Consider the following 16,529-nt stretch of genomic DNA (forward strand, 5'->3'; position numbering starts at 1 on the left):
TTCCTCATCTGTAACAGCCAGTAAAGTGTCATTGAGTCTGTAATTAACTTTTGGATTTTTCTTCCATAAATGCATTATTTTACACTTTGCTAGTCAGAGATCTGGAGTAGATTTCTTTGCTTTGAGCATAATTGTACTACTTTATTCAATAAATTTACTTTTTATAGAAAATGTTATGTAGTGCACCACCAGATTATTTGTCATGACAGAAGACTTAAAAACCTGCTATCCCTAACCCAAGTAAACAATTTATAACCATAAAGGGATATGAAACCCATTTTTTTCATAAAAGAAAGAATTTGGGTTTCATATCCCTTTAATTCTTTCACAACGAAATATAATAAAGTGCTAAAAAATACAATCTGTAACAAAGTGTAAATCTATTGCATTTTATTAAAAAAGTAACTAACATGAAAACTATATTCATAATACACATAAAGCCCAGTTATAATAATAAAAAAAAATACTTGCACTATATGTGGGAAATAAGGTGATGGTAATAGCATAGCTACAATAGGATCACGGGCGATCCTATCGTAGTCTGCAGTTTGGCTGCCAAAGCTTCAAGTTGCTGTGCTATTTTCCATCGCCTTATTAGGACATCAGGGCCTAATTTTAAGGAGGCAGTGGCTCACTGACACCTAGGTTTGTCAAACCCTGCATCAACTTTAGTACTTGCGCTTAAAGGGACACGCAAGTCAAAATTAAATGTGATGATTCAGATAGAACATGCAATTTTAAACAACTTTCCAATTTACTTCCATTAACGCCCTTAGGACATTCTATGCCGTCCTAACTGCACTGGCTTTAACGCCCTTAGGATGACACAGAACGTCCTAGCCTTTTGGCTGTACTAAAGCCAATGGCGCTTTCCAAATAGGATAGCGGGCAGGAGGGTATCCCGAGCGTCATAGGCACTCCCCCCAGACACAATCCCATCATTGAAATCACACAATCTCGTGATTTCAATTTTTAGCTTATTTGTTTACATCTGAGCTTTGTTCCGATGTAGACATTTAAGTCCGGCCGTTAAGGGGTTAACAAAATTTGCACAGTCTGTTTATATTTATACTTTTTGAATCACCAGCTCCTACTGAGCATGTGCAAGAATTCTCAGAATATATGCATTTGTGATTGGCTGATGGCTGCCACATGATACAGGAGGAGTAGAAATAGACATAACTTTGAAATTCAGTAGTAGTAGTATTTGTCTACTACTCATTTTAAGTTCAGAATGAGTGCTATTGCATTGTGTTTTTTTTTTTTCTCTTGTTAAGTGTATCCAGTCCACGGATCATCCATTACTTATGGGATATTAACTCCTCCCCAACAGGAAGTGCAAGAGGATTCACCCAGCAGAGCTGCTATATAGCTCCTCCCCTAACTGCCATTACCAGTCATTCTCTTGCACCCAACGAATAGATAGGATGTGTGAGAGGACTGTGGTGATTATACTTAGTTTCATACCTTCAATCAAAAGTTTGTTATTTTATAATAGCACCGGAGTGTGTTATTCCTTCTCTGGTAGAATTTGAAGAAGAATCTACCTGAGTTTTTCTATGATTTTAGCCGGAGTAGTTAAGATCATATTGCTGTTTCTCGGCCATCTGAGGAGAGGTAAACTTCAGATCAGGGGACAGCGGGCAGATTAATCTGCAAAGAGGTATGTAGCAGCTTATTATTTTCTGACAATGGAATTGATGAGAAAATTCTGCCATACCGATATAATGTAAACTCAGCCTTAAATGCAGTAGCAGCAACTGGTATCAGGCTGTCATGTATGTATATTTTACACTTCAGTATTCTGGGGAATGGCACTTCACTGGAATTATACTGTATGCATAAAACTTTAGCCTAATTTGCAGGGACTAGCAACAGGCTTTTTAATAAAACTCAATTTATTAATGTTAAACGTTTTTTGCTGGCATGTAAAATCGTTTAATTTTCTGAGGTACTGGGTGAAAAAATGTTTTGGGCACTATTTTTTTCCACTTGGCAGTCGTTTTATTTAATTTATGACAGTTTACTGATCTCTCTCACTGTTATGTGTGAGGGGGAGAGGTGCTTTTGCTACGCATCAGAAGTTTATTGTCTTCCCTGCATGATCCGGTTCAGAACTCAGGGGTCTTCAAAACTTGTTTTGAGTGAGGTAATCACTCACAGCAGTGCTGTGAGATTGTAGTTGACTGTGATAAAAAAACGTTTATTTCTGTATTTTTTTTTTTATTTTTTTCTGCTATGAGGGTTAGTTATCCTTTGCTAATGGGAGCAATCCTTTGCTAAAATTGTGTTTTTTACAAAGATTTGATGCTATAACTTTTCAGTTTATTAATTTTCAACTGTCATAACTTTTTCTGTGCTTCTTATAGGCACAGTACGTTTTCATATTATAGTAAATTACTTGAAAAGTATTTCCAAGTTGCTAGTTTATTTGCTAGTGTGTTAAACATGTCTGATTCAGAGGAAGATATCTGTGCTATATGTGCTAAAGCCAAAGTGGAGCCCAATAGAAATTTATGTACTAACTGTATTGATGCTACTTTAAATAAAAGTCAATCTGTACAAATTGAACATATTTCACCAAACAACGAGGGGAGAGTTATGCCGACTAACTCGCCTCACGTGTCAGTACCTGCATCTCCCGCTCGGGAGGTGCGTGATATTGTAGCGCCGAGTACATCTGGGCGGCCATTACAAATCACATTACAGGATATGGCTACTGTTATGACTGAAGTTTTGGCTAAATTACCAGAACTAAGAGGTAAGCGTGATCACTCTGGGTGAGAACAGAGTGCGCTGATAATATTAGGGCCATGTCAGACACTGCGTCACAATTTGCAGAACATGAGGACGGAGAGCTTCATTCTGCGGGTGACGGTTCTGATCCAAACAAACTGGATTCAGATATTTCAAATTTTAAATTTAAGCTGGAAAACCTCCGTGTATTACTAGGGGAGGTGTTAGCGGCTCTGAATGATTGTAACACAGTTGCAATACCAGAGAAAATGTGTAGGTTGGATAAATATTTTGCGGTACCGGCGAGTACTGACGTTTTTCCTATACCTAAGAGACTTACTGAAATTGTTACTAAGGAGTGGGATAGACCCGGTGTGCCGTTCTCACCCCCTCCGATATTTAGAAAGATGTTTCCAATAGACGCCACCACACGGGACTTATGGCAAACGGTCCCTAAGGTGGAGGGAGCAGTTTCTACTTTAGCTAAGCGTACCACTATCCCGGTGGAGGATAGCTGTGCCTTTTCAGATCCAATGGATAAAAAGTTAGAGGGTTACCTTAAGAAAATGTTTGTTCAACAAGGTTTTATATTGCAACCTCTTGCATGCATTGCGCCTGTCACGGCTGCAGCAGCATTTTGGTTTGAGTCTCTGGAAGAGACACTTGAATCAGCTCCATTAGATGAGATTACACACAAGCTTAAAGCCCTTAAGTTAGCTAACTCATTTATTTCAGATGCCGTAGTACATTTAACTAAACTTACGGCTAAGAATTCCGGATTCGCCATTCAGGCACGCAGAGCACTGTGGCTAAAATCCTGGTCAGCTGACGTTACTTCTAAATCTAAATTGCTTAATATACCTTTCAAAGGGCAGACCTTATTCGGGCCCGGGTTGAAAGAAATTATCGCTGACATTACAGGAGGTAAAGGCCATGCCCTGCCTCAAGACAGAGCCAAACCTAAGGCTAGACAGTCTAATTTTCGTTCCTTTCGTAATTTCAAAGCAGGAGCAGCATCAACTTCCTCTGCACCAAAACAGGAAGGAGCTGTTGCTCGCTACAGACAAGGCTGGAGACCTAACCAGTCCTGGAACAAGGGCAAGCAGGCCAGGAAACCTGCTGCTGCCCCTAAGACAGCATGTATCGAGGGCCCCCGATCCGGGAACGGATCTAGTGGGGGGCAGACTTTCTCTCTTCGCCCAGGCTTGGGCAAGAGATGTCCAGGATCCCTGGGCGTTAGAGATCATATCTCAGGGATACCTTCTAGACTTCAAATTCTCTCCCCCAAGAGGGAGATTTCATCTGTCAAGGTTGTCAACAAACCAAATAAAGAAAGAGGCGTTTCTACGCTGCATACAAGATCTTTTATTAATGGGAGTGATCCATCCGGTTCCGCAGTCGGAACAAGGATAAGGGTTTTACTCAAATCTGTTTGTGGTTCCCAAAAAAGAGGGAACTTTCAGGCCAATCTTGGATTTAAAGATCTTAAACAAATTCCTAAGAGTTCCATCGTTCAAAATGGAAACTATTCGGACAATTTTACCCATGATCCAAAAGGGTCAGTACATGACCACAGTGGATTTAAAGGATGCTTACCTTCACATACCGATTCACAAAGATCATTACCGGTATCTAAGGTTTGCCTTTCTAGACAGGCATTACCAGTTTGTAGCTCTTCCATTCGGATTGGCTACGGCTCCGAGAATCTTCACAAAGGTTCTGGGTGCTCTTCTGGCGGTACTAAGACCGCGAGGAATTGCGGTAGCTCCGTACCTAGACGACATTCTGATACAAGCTTCAAGCTTTCAAACTGCCAAGTCTCATACAGAGTTAGTACTGGCATTTCTAAGGTCGCATGGATGGAAGGTGAACGAAAAGAAGAGTTCTCTCTTTCCACTCACAAGAGTTCCCTTCTTGGGGACTCTTATAGATTCTGTAGAAATGAAGATTTACCTGACAGAAGACAGGTTAACAAAGCTTCAAAATGCATGCCGTGTCCTTCATTCCATTCAACACCCGTCAGTAGCTCAATGCATGGAGGTGATCGGCTTAATGGTAGCAGCAATGGACATAGTACCCTTTGCACGCCTACATCTCAGACCGCTGCAATTGTGCATGCTAAGTCAGTGGAATGGGGATTACTCAGACTTGTCCCCTACTCTGAATCTGGATCAAGAGACCAGAAATTCTCTTCTATGGTGGCTTTCTCGCCACATCTGTCCAGGGTGATGCCATTCAGCAGGCCGGACTGGACAATTGTAACAGACGCCAGCCTACTAGGTTGGGGCGCTGTCTGGAATTCTCTGAAGGCTCAGGGACAATGGAATCAGGAGGAGAGTCTCCTACCAATAAACATTCTGGAATTGAGAGCAGTTCTCAATGCCCTTCTGGCTTGGCCCCAGTTAACAACTCGGGGGTTCATCAGGTTTGTCGGACAACATCACGACTGTAGCTTACATCAACCATCAGGGAGGGACAAGAAGCTCCCTAGCAATGATGGAAGTATCAAAGATAATTCGCTGGGCAGAGTCTCACTCTTGCCACCTGTCAGCAATCCACATCCCGGGAGTGGAGAACTGGGAGGCGGATTTCTTAAGTCGTCAGACTTTTCATCCGGGGGAGTGGGAACTTCATCCGGAGGTCTTTGCCCAAATACTTCGACGTTGGGGCAAACCAGAGATAGATCTCATGGCATCTCGACAGAACGCCAAGCTTCCTCGTTACGGGTCCAGATCCAGGGATCCGGGAGCGGTTCTGATAGATGCTTTGACAGCACCTTGGACCTTCGGGATGGCTTATGTGTTTCCACCCTTCCCGATGCTTCCTCGATTGATTGCCAGAATCAAACAGGAGAGAGCATCAGTGATTCTAATAGCACCTGCATGGCCACGCAGGACTTGGTATGCAGATCTAGTGGACATGTCATCCTGTCCACCTTGGTCGCTACCTCTGAAACAGGACCTTCTGATCCAGGGTCCCTTCAAACATCAAAATCTAATTTCTCTGAAGCTGACTGCTTGGAAATTGAACGCTTGATTTTATCAAAACGTGGTTTTTCTGAGTCAGTTATTGATACCTTAATACAGGCTAGGAAGCCTGTTACCAGAAAGATTTACCATAAGATATGGCGCAAATACTTATATTGGTGCGAATCCAAGAGTTACTCATGGAGTAAGGTTAGGATTCCGAGGATATTGTCTTTTCTACAAGAAGGTTTAGAAAAGGGTTTATCCGCTAGTTCCTTAAAGGGACAGATTTCAGCTCTGTCCATTCTTTTACACAAACGTCTGTCAGAAGTTCCGGACGTTCAAGCTTTTTGTCAGGCTTTAGCTAGGATCAAGCCTGTGTTTAAAACTGTTGCTCCACCATGGAGTTTGAACTTAGTTCTTAATGTTTTACAGGGGGTTCCGTTTGAACCCCTTCATTCCATTGATATCAAGTTGTTATCTTGGAAAGTTCTGTTTTTAATGGCGATTTCCTCGGCTCGAAGAGTCTCTGAGTTATCTGCCTTACATTGTGATTCTCCTTATCTGATTTTTCATTCAGACAAGGTAGTTCTGCGTACTAAACCTGAGTTCCTACCTAAGGTGGTCACTAACAGGAATATCAAGAGATTGTGGTTCCATCTTTGTGTCCTAATCCTTCTTCGAAAAAGGAACGTCTGCTACACAATCTAGATGTAGTCCGTGCCCTGAAATTTTATCTACAGGCAACTAAGGATTTTCGACAAACGTCTTCCCTGTTTGTCGTTTATTCTGGTCAGAGGAGAGGTCAAAAAGCTTCGGCTACCTCTCTCTCCTTTTGGCTTCGTAGCATAATACGGTTAGCCTATGAGACTGCTGGACAGCAGCCTCCTGAAAGAATTACAGCACATTCTACTAGAGCTGTGGCTTCCACTTGGGCCTTTAAGAATGAGGCTTCTGTTGAACAGATTTGCAAGGCTGCAACTTGGTCTTCTCTTCATACTTTTTCCAAATTTTACAAATTTGACACTTTTGCTTCTTCGGAGGCTGTTTTTGGGAGAAAGGTTCTTCAGGCAGTGGTTCCTTCCGTATAAAGAGCCTGCCTGTCCCTCCCGTCATCCGTGTACTTTAGCTTTGGTATTGGTATCCCATAAGTAATGGATGATCCGTGGACTGGATACACTTAACAAGAGAAAACATAATTTATGCTTACCTGATAAATTTATTTCTCTTGTAGTGTATCCAGTCCACGGCCCGCCCTGTCACTTTAAGGCAGGTAATTTTTCCATTAAACTACTGTCACCACTGCACCCTATGGTTTTCCTTTCTCTGCATGTTTTCGGTCGAATGACTGGTAATGGCAGTTAGGGGAGGAGCTATATAGCAGCTCTGCTGGGTGAATCCTCTTGCACTTCCTGTTGGGGAGGAGTTAATATCCCATAAGTAATGGATGATCCGTGGACTGGATACACTACAAGAGAAATAAATTTATCAGGTAAGCATAAATTATGTTTTTTTTTTTTATAATGCATTTGTTTTATGCAAATCTAGTGTATTTACTGGTCCATTTAATATCCTGCAAGAAAAATAAATTGTTAAGTACACTCAGAAAGATAATACAGTACTGTAATCAGAAAGTTTGGGTTTTAGAATTACAGATTTGGGGATTTGTACCTGTGTGTTTAGAACATTTTCTTCTATGTAAAGAAAATTGTAATGTAAAATATTCATAGCTATCTTCGTATTAGCGCTGCAGTTTTAACTCCTGTCGGGTGTTGGCGCATGTAGGCTTTCGCTCACGTGCAAATATTTTAATTTCAATGTGTAATACCTGCGCTAACCCGCAGTAATATAAAAAACAACAAAAAATTTAGAGCTTTTTTTTAAAATCAGAATGCCCCTTTAAAACAGGGGTTTCAAAACTAGTAATATCCTGTCATTATTAGATATGGTTCTTTAGTTGTTTTTTTTTTTCTTTTCATGAATTGGAAACTGCATCCAATTTAAGAAACAAAACAAAACTTTCAATTTAACTTTTTACTTTATTTGCTTATTATCCTATCCCTTGTTAAAGGATCAGCAACACACTAATAGGAGTTAGCAGAATACATTGGGTGAGCCTACTGTTGCTCCTGAGCCTACCTACGTGTGCTTTTTCTTAAAGGGACAGTAAACACCTTGAGATTTCGTATGAGTTCCCACGTATTTGTCTGTAAAATTTAGTCTTTTATTGTATTGTTTCTCCATTGTACTTTTATCCTTGTACCCATGGGCAGCGCTGCAGAATCTGTAGGCACTTTATAAATAATAATAATAATATTTGTATTGTTTATTTTGCTCCCTTTCATGTAATTTAACTCAGAAATTTGAATAATTTCTAACACTCAGACCTTGAATTGCACCCTGCTGACTTCTCAAGGCTCTAACCCTCCTACTTATCTGTTATATGTACTTATCAGATAACAAATCAGATAACAAATGCAAAAAAATTATTTTATACTAACTTTATGACAGTGCCCAGCCTTGTTGTCTGCAGACTAACGCACAGATTGGCTCCTCCAAATAAAGCAAATGGTGGGTGGAGTTTGGCTATTAAAAAATAATTGCAGTAAAAGAATGTTTTTTGTTTTTACAACACTAATACTTGGTTGATATGTTATTCTATGGCAACACAACAGAAATGTCTTGTAATTACAGAGTGTTTACTGTCCTTTTAAAAGATACCAAGAGAACACATCAAATGATATAATAGAAATAAATTGGAAAGTTGTTTAAAAGTGCATCATGCTGATTCACAACAGTTTTTAATTTTGAAAAACATAGAGATTGGAAAAAAATGCTTTGTTAGCCCCAAAAATAAGCACAATAGTGCTATTTGAAATTTAAAATCTTCATGCGATGTAAAACAAATAAGTGTAGGTAATAACATGCACACATATTAAAATAGGGGACACCTGTTCATCAAGCCATATAGAAAAGGAATACAAAATCAAATACCTTTTTAGATTGTACCTCAAGGTACATTATATATCTAATAACTTAGAAGTCGACTGGGCATTTAAAAGCTGGCACTTCCAGTTCAATGGCATGTCACCTTTGAAAAAGCCTTGGCGAAACGCGTCAGGTGATGCATGTGGAGGGTCAGAGGTATCATTCTCTCTATTTTTGTTATACTGCTCTGTCCAGGTCTGTACAACATTGACTTTTTACCGTAACTTGGAATAAATGCTACCTTTTACTAGCACTTGCTATCAATTTGGACTTTATAAGAGTCAGTATTTGCCTTAATACTTTGTTATTACCTACACTTATTTGTTTTACATCGAATGAAGATTTGAAATTTCAAATAGCTCTATTGTGCTTATTTTTGGTGCTAACACAGCGTTTTTTTCCAATCTCTATGTTTATGTACTGAGAACCCTTGTGCTCTTCTTGGAGTCTCATATCAGTGCTTATAAAGGTTTTTAATTTTGATCAATGAAGTTGTTCTTGTAAGTTTATCTTCAAATCTAGGACATCCCAGTAATTACTGCTTTTACATGATTAAAAAAAATAAATAAAAAAAAATATATATATATATATATATATATCTATCCATGATTTTCGTTTATAAATAATTGGGTGTTTGGATCAGCAATTTAATTTTGATCTATCAAATAACTGAAGGACACTAATATTTCAGTAGTGAAATGAGGTTTATTGGATTAACAGAAAATTTGCAAAATGCATCAAAACGAAATTAGACAGGTGCATAAATTTGGGCACCCCAACAGAAATATTGCATCAATATTTAGTAGAGCCTCCTTTAGCAGAAATAACAGCCTCTAAACGCTTCCTATAGCCTGTAATGAGTGTTTGGATTCTGGATGAAGGTATTTTGGACCATTCCTCCTTGCAAAACATCTCCAGCTCAGGTTTTATGGTTGCTGAGCATGGACAGCCCGCTTTAAATCACCCCACAGATTTTCAATGATATTCAGGTCTGGGGACTGGGATGGCCATTCCAAAACATTGTACTTGTTTCTCTGCATAAATGCCAGAGTAGATTTTGAGTAGTGTTTTAGGTCGTTGTCTTGTTGAAATATCCAGCCCCGGCATAACTTCAACTTTGTGACTGATTCCTCAACATTATTCTCAAGTATCTGCTGATATTGAGTGGAATCCATGCGACCCTCAACTTTAACAAGATTCCCATTACCGGCACTGGCCCCACAGCATGATAAAACATCCACAAAATTTTACTGTGGGTAGCAAATGTTTGTCTTGGAAAGCTGTGTTCTTTTTCCGCCATCATAACGCCCCTTGGTATGACCAAATAACTCAATCTTTTTCATTGGTCCACAGCACCTTCTTCCAAAATGAAGCTGGCTTCTCCAAATGTGCGTTTGCATACCTCAAGCGACTCTGTTTGTGTCGTGTGTGTGCAGAAAAGGCTTATTCCGCATCACTCTCCCATACAGCTTTTTCTCGTGCAAAGTGCGTTGAATTGTTGAATGATGCACAGTGACACCATCTGGAGTAAGATGATGATGTAAGTCTTTGGAGGTGGTCTGTGGGCTGTTTTTTGACCGTTTTCACCATCCTTTGCCTCTCCGATATTTTACTTGGCCTGCCACTTCTGGCCTTAACAAGAACGAACAGTGCCTGTGGTCTTCCATTTCCTCACTATGTTCCTCACAGTGGACACTGACAGCTTAAATCTCTGCAATAGCTTTTTGTAGCCTTCCCCTAAACCATAATGTTGAACAATCTTTGTTTTCAGGTCATTTGAAAGTTGTTTTGAGGCCCCCATGTTGCCACTCTTCAGAGGAGAGTCAAAGAAAACAACACCTTGCAATAGGCCACCTTAAATACCTTTTCTCATGATTGGATGCACCTGTCTATGAAGTTCAAGGCTTAGTGGGCTCACCAAACCAATTGTGTGTTCCAATGAATCAGTGCTAGGTAGTTACAGGTATTCAAATCAACAAAATGACAAGGGTGCCCAAATTTATGCACCTGTCTAATTTCGTTTGGATGCATATTGCACATTTTCTGTTAATCCAATAAACCTCATTTCACTACTGAAATATTACTGTGTCCTTCAGTTATTTGATAGATCAAAATGAAATTGCTGATCCAAACACCCAATTATTTATAAATGAAAATCATGGAAATTGTCAGGGGGTGCCCAAACTTTTGCATAAACTGTATGTATATATAAAGATTGTGCACATTTTAGATAATGGAAGTGAATTGGAAAGTTGTTTAAAATTGTGTGCTCTATCTGAATCATAGTAACATAGTAACATACATAGTAGATAAGGTTGAAAAAAGACTGTTCAACCTATACAAATCTAAAATACTTACAAAAAGCTCCAGTTAAGCTTAAATAACCCCATTAAAATGTGACCCATTTAATACTAGCAATCATATCCATGAATTTTGTTTATATACAGAAATTTATCCAGACTATTTTTAAATTTATCTATGGTATTGGCATTCACTACCTCCTTTGGTAATGAGTTCCACAATTTTATTGCTCTTACAGTGAAAAAACGTTTCCGTTGCAGGAGATTAAATCTCCTTTCCTCCAACCTTAAATTATGACCTCTTGTCAGAACCAATTTTCTTGGAATAAAAAGAGCTTCTGCCATCTCTGTATATGGGCCTTGAATATATTTATATAAAGTAATCATGTCACCTCTCAAGCGCCTTTTTTCTAAAGAGAACAGACCCAGTTTGGCTAGCCTCTCCTCATAGGTTAATTTCTCCAATCCCCTTATTAGCTTTGTGGCCCTTCTCTGAAGTTTAATTTTGATTTGAGTGTCCTTTTAATATGAATGATTCTGCGTAATTTTGTTGTAGGAAAATCTAGAACCAGTAATCACAAAGAGGCGGAGAGCCACCTCGCCCTCCAGCAGTGTCAGTGGTGGAGATTTTGAAGATAGCCAGCACTCTACAAGCACGCCGATCCCTGGCCGCAAACGACGAAAACTAGCTAACATTTCAACTGTAGACCCTGTAAGTAGTTGTGTGCACTGAAAATGAACCTCTCTGAGATGGATTATTTATGCAAAATACCTACATATGCTTTTTCTTCTTATAGCACTTTCATCATTTAGACTGCTGGCCAAATAGGTCTTATAACTTACTATTGCATTTGTTTTTTTTCTCCTAGATTGCAGTGTGCCATGAACTTTACAACACAATTAGAGATTATAAGGATGAGCAGGGCAGGCTTCTGTGTGAGCTTTTTATACGGGCACCCAAACGCAGGTAAAACCGTACATTTTAACCAATTTTTATTTTATTTTTTTAAATTAAAATGTTCTCTTGAAGTTTTAAAACTTACAATAAAAAAAAAAAGTACAATAAAGCATTGCGTGATCTACATTCTGTCCAAGAGTCTAGGCTATAACTAGGATAGAAAACAATAAGTAAATGCAAGTATACAGTGCTTATTTATTTATAAAATATTTTACCAGGAAAGATACATTAAGATTTCTCTCGTTTTCAAGTACGTCCTGGGTACTCAAAACATTGCAATGATACAGTGGGTACAATAAAATACAAAAACAATAATAATAATACACAATATATGCACAAAAATTTAACAAAAATTTGACCCCATTTGTGAAAATGTATATGCAGGTCATTTTAAGATTCAATTTTAAATAAGGCAGTTACACCAGTTCAATTGCAATGTGATTATTAAAGTGACAGTATACACCAATTTTCTTAAAGAAGAATATGCATAGATACTGATATGAACATCCAGTATAAAACGTTTTAAAAATGTACTTGGAAGCTCCCAAATTAGCACTGTTGATGAAGTTAGTCTGGGACACCCACTGAAAGGGACTGGGAAAACAAGGCAAGTAAACCCTCCCCCCTCCCCTTCATATGAAAATACAGATAACATAAACAGGAGTCAGTAAATGCACGTGTACATATGACCCTATGGAACTTGGTGATGAGTCTGAAAATAGAAGCAAAACTATACATTTTTACAAAAACACTACCAGATGGCCCATATAAATGTATAATCTACAAAACATTTAATCATAGAAAAATCTAGTGTACAATGTCCCTTTAACTGTACAATAAAGCAATTTAAAGTTTTATAATATATTGCAGCAGTTGAAAATTGCATCGCAAATTAGCTGCAGAAAAAAACTGTACGTTTTTAATTTTTTAAAAAATAAATAAATTTGTTTCCTTTCTCTTGGTCTAACATCACATAATTATAGGGTAAAAATTTAGTAATAAAAAAGGCGCATTGTTTACAAGAACATCTTGCATTCAGGGGTCGCAGACTGGGAAACGCTAGGGGCTGGGTTGAAAAAATCCCTGAGAGCCAGTCATCAATAAGTGCCCTGACTTGCAGTGCTGCTTCATATTCTTCAGACAGTGCTTTGCTGTGGCTGCACAGTGCAGCCAGAACACAGCGCTACTTGAAGCGAACAGCCTGATACGGTTACTGCATGTGTCCTGCTCTTTCTGCAGACATGTTGGATTTTCTGTGATGACATCTCAGATCACAGCATGTTCTGTCTTATGGCTTATGACTACAAAAACAATCCATACCTTATGTTAGAAACAAAACAGGATTTCAAGAAAAACATTTTGCAGTTTAAGTTGCAAACCAGTACTCCTGAGTAAGTGGTTAACAAGCAGATTGAAAGCCAGGACCTGCAATTTTGACATCACCATCTGCTTCAGCAGGAGCCCAAGGGAAATGTATATTTATCAATATCTTATGAGTTAAATGGACACTAAACCCATTTTTTTAATGATACAGATAGAGCATGCAATTTTAAGCAACTTTTTATTTTACTCCTATTATGAATTTATCTTTGTTCTCTTGCTATCTTTATTTAAAAAGCAAAATGTAAAGCTTAAGAGCTGGCCCATTTTTGGTTGAGAACCTGGGTTATTCTTGCTTATTGGTTTGCTAAATGTAGCCACCAATAAGCAAGCGCTATCCAGGGTGCTGAACCTAAAATAAGCTGGCTCCTAAGCTTTTAATTCCTGCTTTTTAAATAAAGATAGCAAGAGAACAAAGAAAATTTGATAGGAGTAAAATAGAAAGTTGCATAAAAGTGCATGCTCTATCTGAATCATTAAAAAAAATAATTGTGTTTAGTATCCCTTTAATAAATAAATATAGCGTATAAATGCACCTATTTAGGCCTTAATCAAGGTGGAGATTGATTAGTAACATCACAATAATATTGTATATATGCAAAGTGATCTATTTTACCATTTTAACTATGCACAATGTTCTCCAGTAGAAGCACATGTTCTTCCTCTGAAAACCACTGAGAGAAGGTGGGTATCTAAACGCTTTTTCCCGATGCCTCTGAACCTTTTTGCACAGTTGAGCATCAGGTAAAGGTATTACCTATGAAAGAAACATGGGACTGAGCAGGGCTTGTATAGGATAAGGGTAAGGAAGTTCTTATCTAGCTTATTTCATATTATCCTATCTAAATAAACTACTACTTATTGTCAGTAGGGTTGTATAAGCAGGCAAGAATAATGCAATTACAAGTGAAAAGGGTGCTTGCAGCAGACACTACAAATTTAAAGAGATATATCAGTAAATCACAATAATGCATATAATTTGCAAACTCTTAAAATATTTTAATAAAAATGAATAGCAGCAACATATGACTTATATTCAGAATTTATCAGGGACGTCTCCCATAAGTTTGCTAGCTTAAAAGTTCCAAATGTAAAAAGTTTTTAAAAGCCACCTTATCCAGACAAAGATTTTGCAGACAATACAACTTAATTTGCCAAAAACTTTAAACGCTGTATCAGCGTAATTACACAGTTCCAGTGTATCACTGTCCCAATATTTTCATTACCAGATTTTTACTGGATTTCAGAAGCAGAGCTGCATTGGCTAAAACAGGGTAATGAAAACTGCTTTTAACGTTACCTCACCACAGTATTTCATACCACGTCAAGACTGCAATCCATCCTTGGAAGGTAAAAACGAGCAGCTCCTCACAGCGTTGTACACTCTTTGAGTAGGGATCGCCTGCTGCTCCGTTTGAGTTACCTGCGTATGTGATTAGTAATGCGGTTTGTTACCATACCGTGGTGAGGTAACGTTAAAATCAGTTTTCATTTCCCTGTTTTAGCTGATACGGCTCTGCTTCTAAAATCCAGTAAAAATCTGGTAAGGAAAATATTGGGACATACACTGAAACTGTGTAATTACGCTGATACAGCATTTAAAGTTTTTGGCAAATTAAGTTGTTTTGTCTGCAAAATCTTTGATAAAGACTTGTCTGGATAAGGTGGCTTTTAAACTTTTTACATTTGGAACTTTTAAGTTAATAATTTTTATAAAATATTTTAGGAGTTTGCAAATTATAAGCATTATTGTGATTTACTGATACAGTATCTCTCTTTAAATGTGAAGTGTCTGCTGCAAAGCGCCCTTTTCACTTGTAATTGCATTATTCTTGTTCTGTATTTTAAGCCAGTCAGGAGCTTACTAGAAAAGAGGCTAGACACCCTCTGCGCCTCCCCTTTTCTCTTAAACTTAACTTGTATAAGTGGGCAAACCCACCATATATGAGAGAGGGAACCTACACCATCACAATTTCTCCAGCAAAGGGGCCTAATCATATTGGCGTCATGAAGATAATTAATTAATGAGAAAATGCTGGATTTTGAAATAAGAGCCAACTACAGAAGGGATGGCCTATTTAATTATTATATCTACAAATTATTTAAGGGAGGTCCCTGACAAGAGAGCTTATATGGGAAAATTGGATTGCCTCCATTTTTTAACAGAGGAATGATTATATTTATGGTGCAGAATTTTTTTTTTATTCAGTAAGGGAGTTGGAGATGACATGGGATAGATTTAACTTTAAACTGATGTCTAACTTTATCCCTAATTTCTTCTGTTATGTGTGATCAGTCCACGGGTCATCATTACTTCTGGGATATAACTCCTCCCCAACAGGAAATGCAAGAGGATTCACCCAGCAGAGCTGCATATAGCTCCTCCCCTCTACGTCAGTCCCAGTCATTCTCTTGCACCCAACGACTAGATAGGATGTGTGAGAGGACTATGGTGATTATACTTAGTTTTTATGACTTCAATCAAAAGTTTGTTATTTTACAATAGCACCGGAGCGTGTTATTACTTCTCTGGCAGAGTTTGAGGAAGAATCTGCCAGAGTTTTTTTACTATGATTTTAACCGGAGTTGTTAAGATCATATTGCTGTTCTCGGCCATCTGAGGGAGGTAAAGGCTTCAGATCAGGGGACAGCGGGCAGATGAATCTGCATTGAGGTATGTAGCAGTTTTTATTTTCTGAATGGAATTGATGAGAAAATCCTGCCATACCGTTAAAATGACATGTATGTATACACTTCAGTATTCTGGGGATGGTATTTCACCGGAACTACTCTGTTAAAGGTCACTAATCCTTTTAATAACTAATTATCATGTTAAACGTTTTTGCTGGAATGTAGAATCGTTTACATTGCTGAGGTACTGTGTGATTAAATATTTGGGCATTATTTTCCACTTGGCAGCCTTTTTTGCTTTTATTTGTGACAGTTTCGTTTCTCTTCACTGCTGTGTGGGAGAGGGAGGGGCCGTTTTTGGCGCTCTTTGCTACGCATCAAAAAATTCCAGTCAGTTACTTTTATGTTTCCTGCATGATCCGGTTCATCTCTGACAGATCTCAGGGGTCTTCAAACTTCTTTTAAGGGAGGTAAATTCTCTCAGCAGAGCTGTGAGAATTCTTATAGTGACTGTGAATAAAAACGTTGCTTTGTATTTTTTATGTCAAATTTAATTATTGTTATTTTACT

At 38.3% G+C, this 16,529-nt stretch overlaps 1 protein-coding gene across 3 annotated transcripts in view; it reads left to right on the forward strand.

Moving 5' to 3' along the window:
* PBRM1 (polybromo 1) overlaps positions 1 to 16,529 on the forward strand; it is a 471,441-nt gene that overhangs the window by 11,443 nt on the left and 443,469 nt on the right. For 2 of the 3 annotated variants that reach the window (XM_053721037.1, XM_053721035.1), the window contains exon 1: positions 11,866 to 11,957. The gene's annotated coding sequence lies outside the window, so the exon portion shown is untranslated. Of the gene's footprint in view, positions 1 to 11,546; positions 11,703 to 11,859; positions 11,958 to 16,529 lie in introns of those variants that run through there. The other variant, XM_053721036.1, reaches the window with a different exon arrangement.

Source organism: Bombina bombina, chromosome 7 (genome assembly GCF_027579735.1).
Source record: "Bombina bombina isolate aBomBom1 chromosome 7, aBomBom1.pri, whole genome shotgun sequence".
Classification (NCBI taxonomy): Eukaryota; Metazoa; Chordata; class Amphibia; order Anura; family Bombinatoridae; genus Bombina; species Bombina bombina.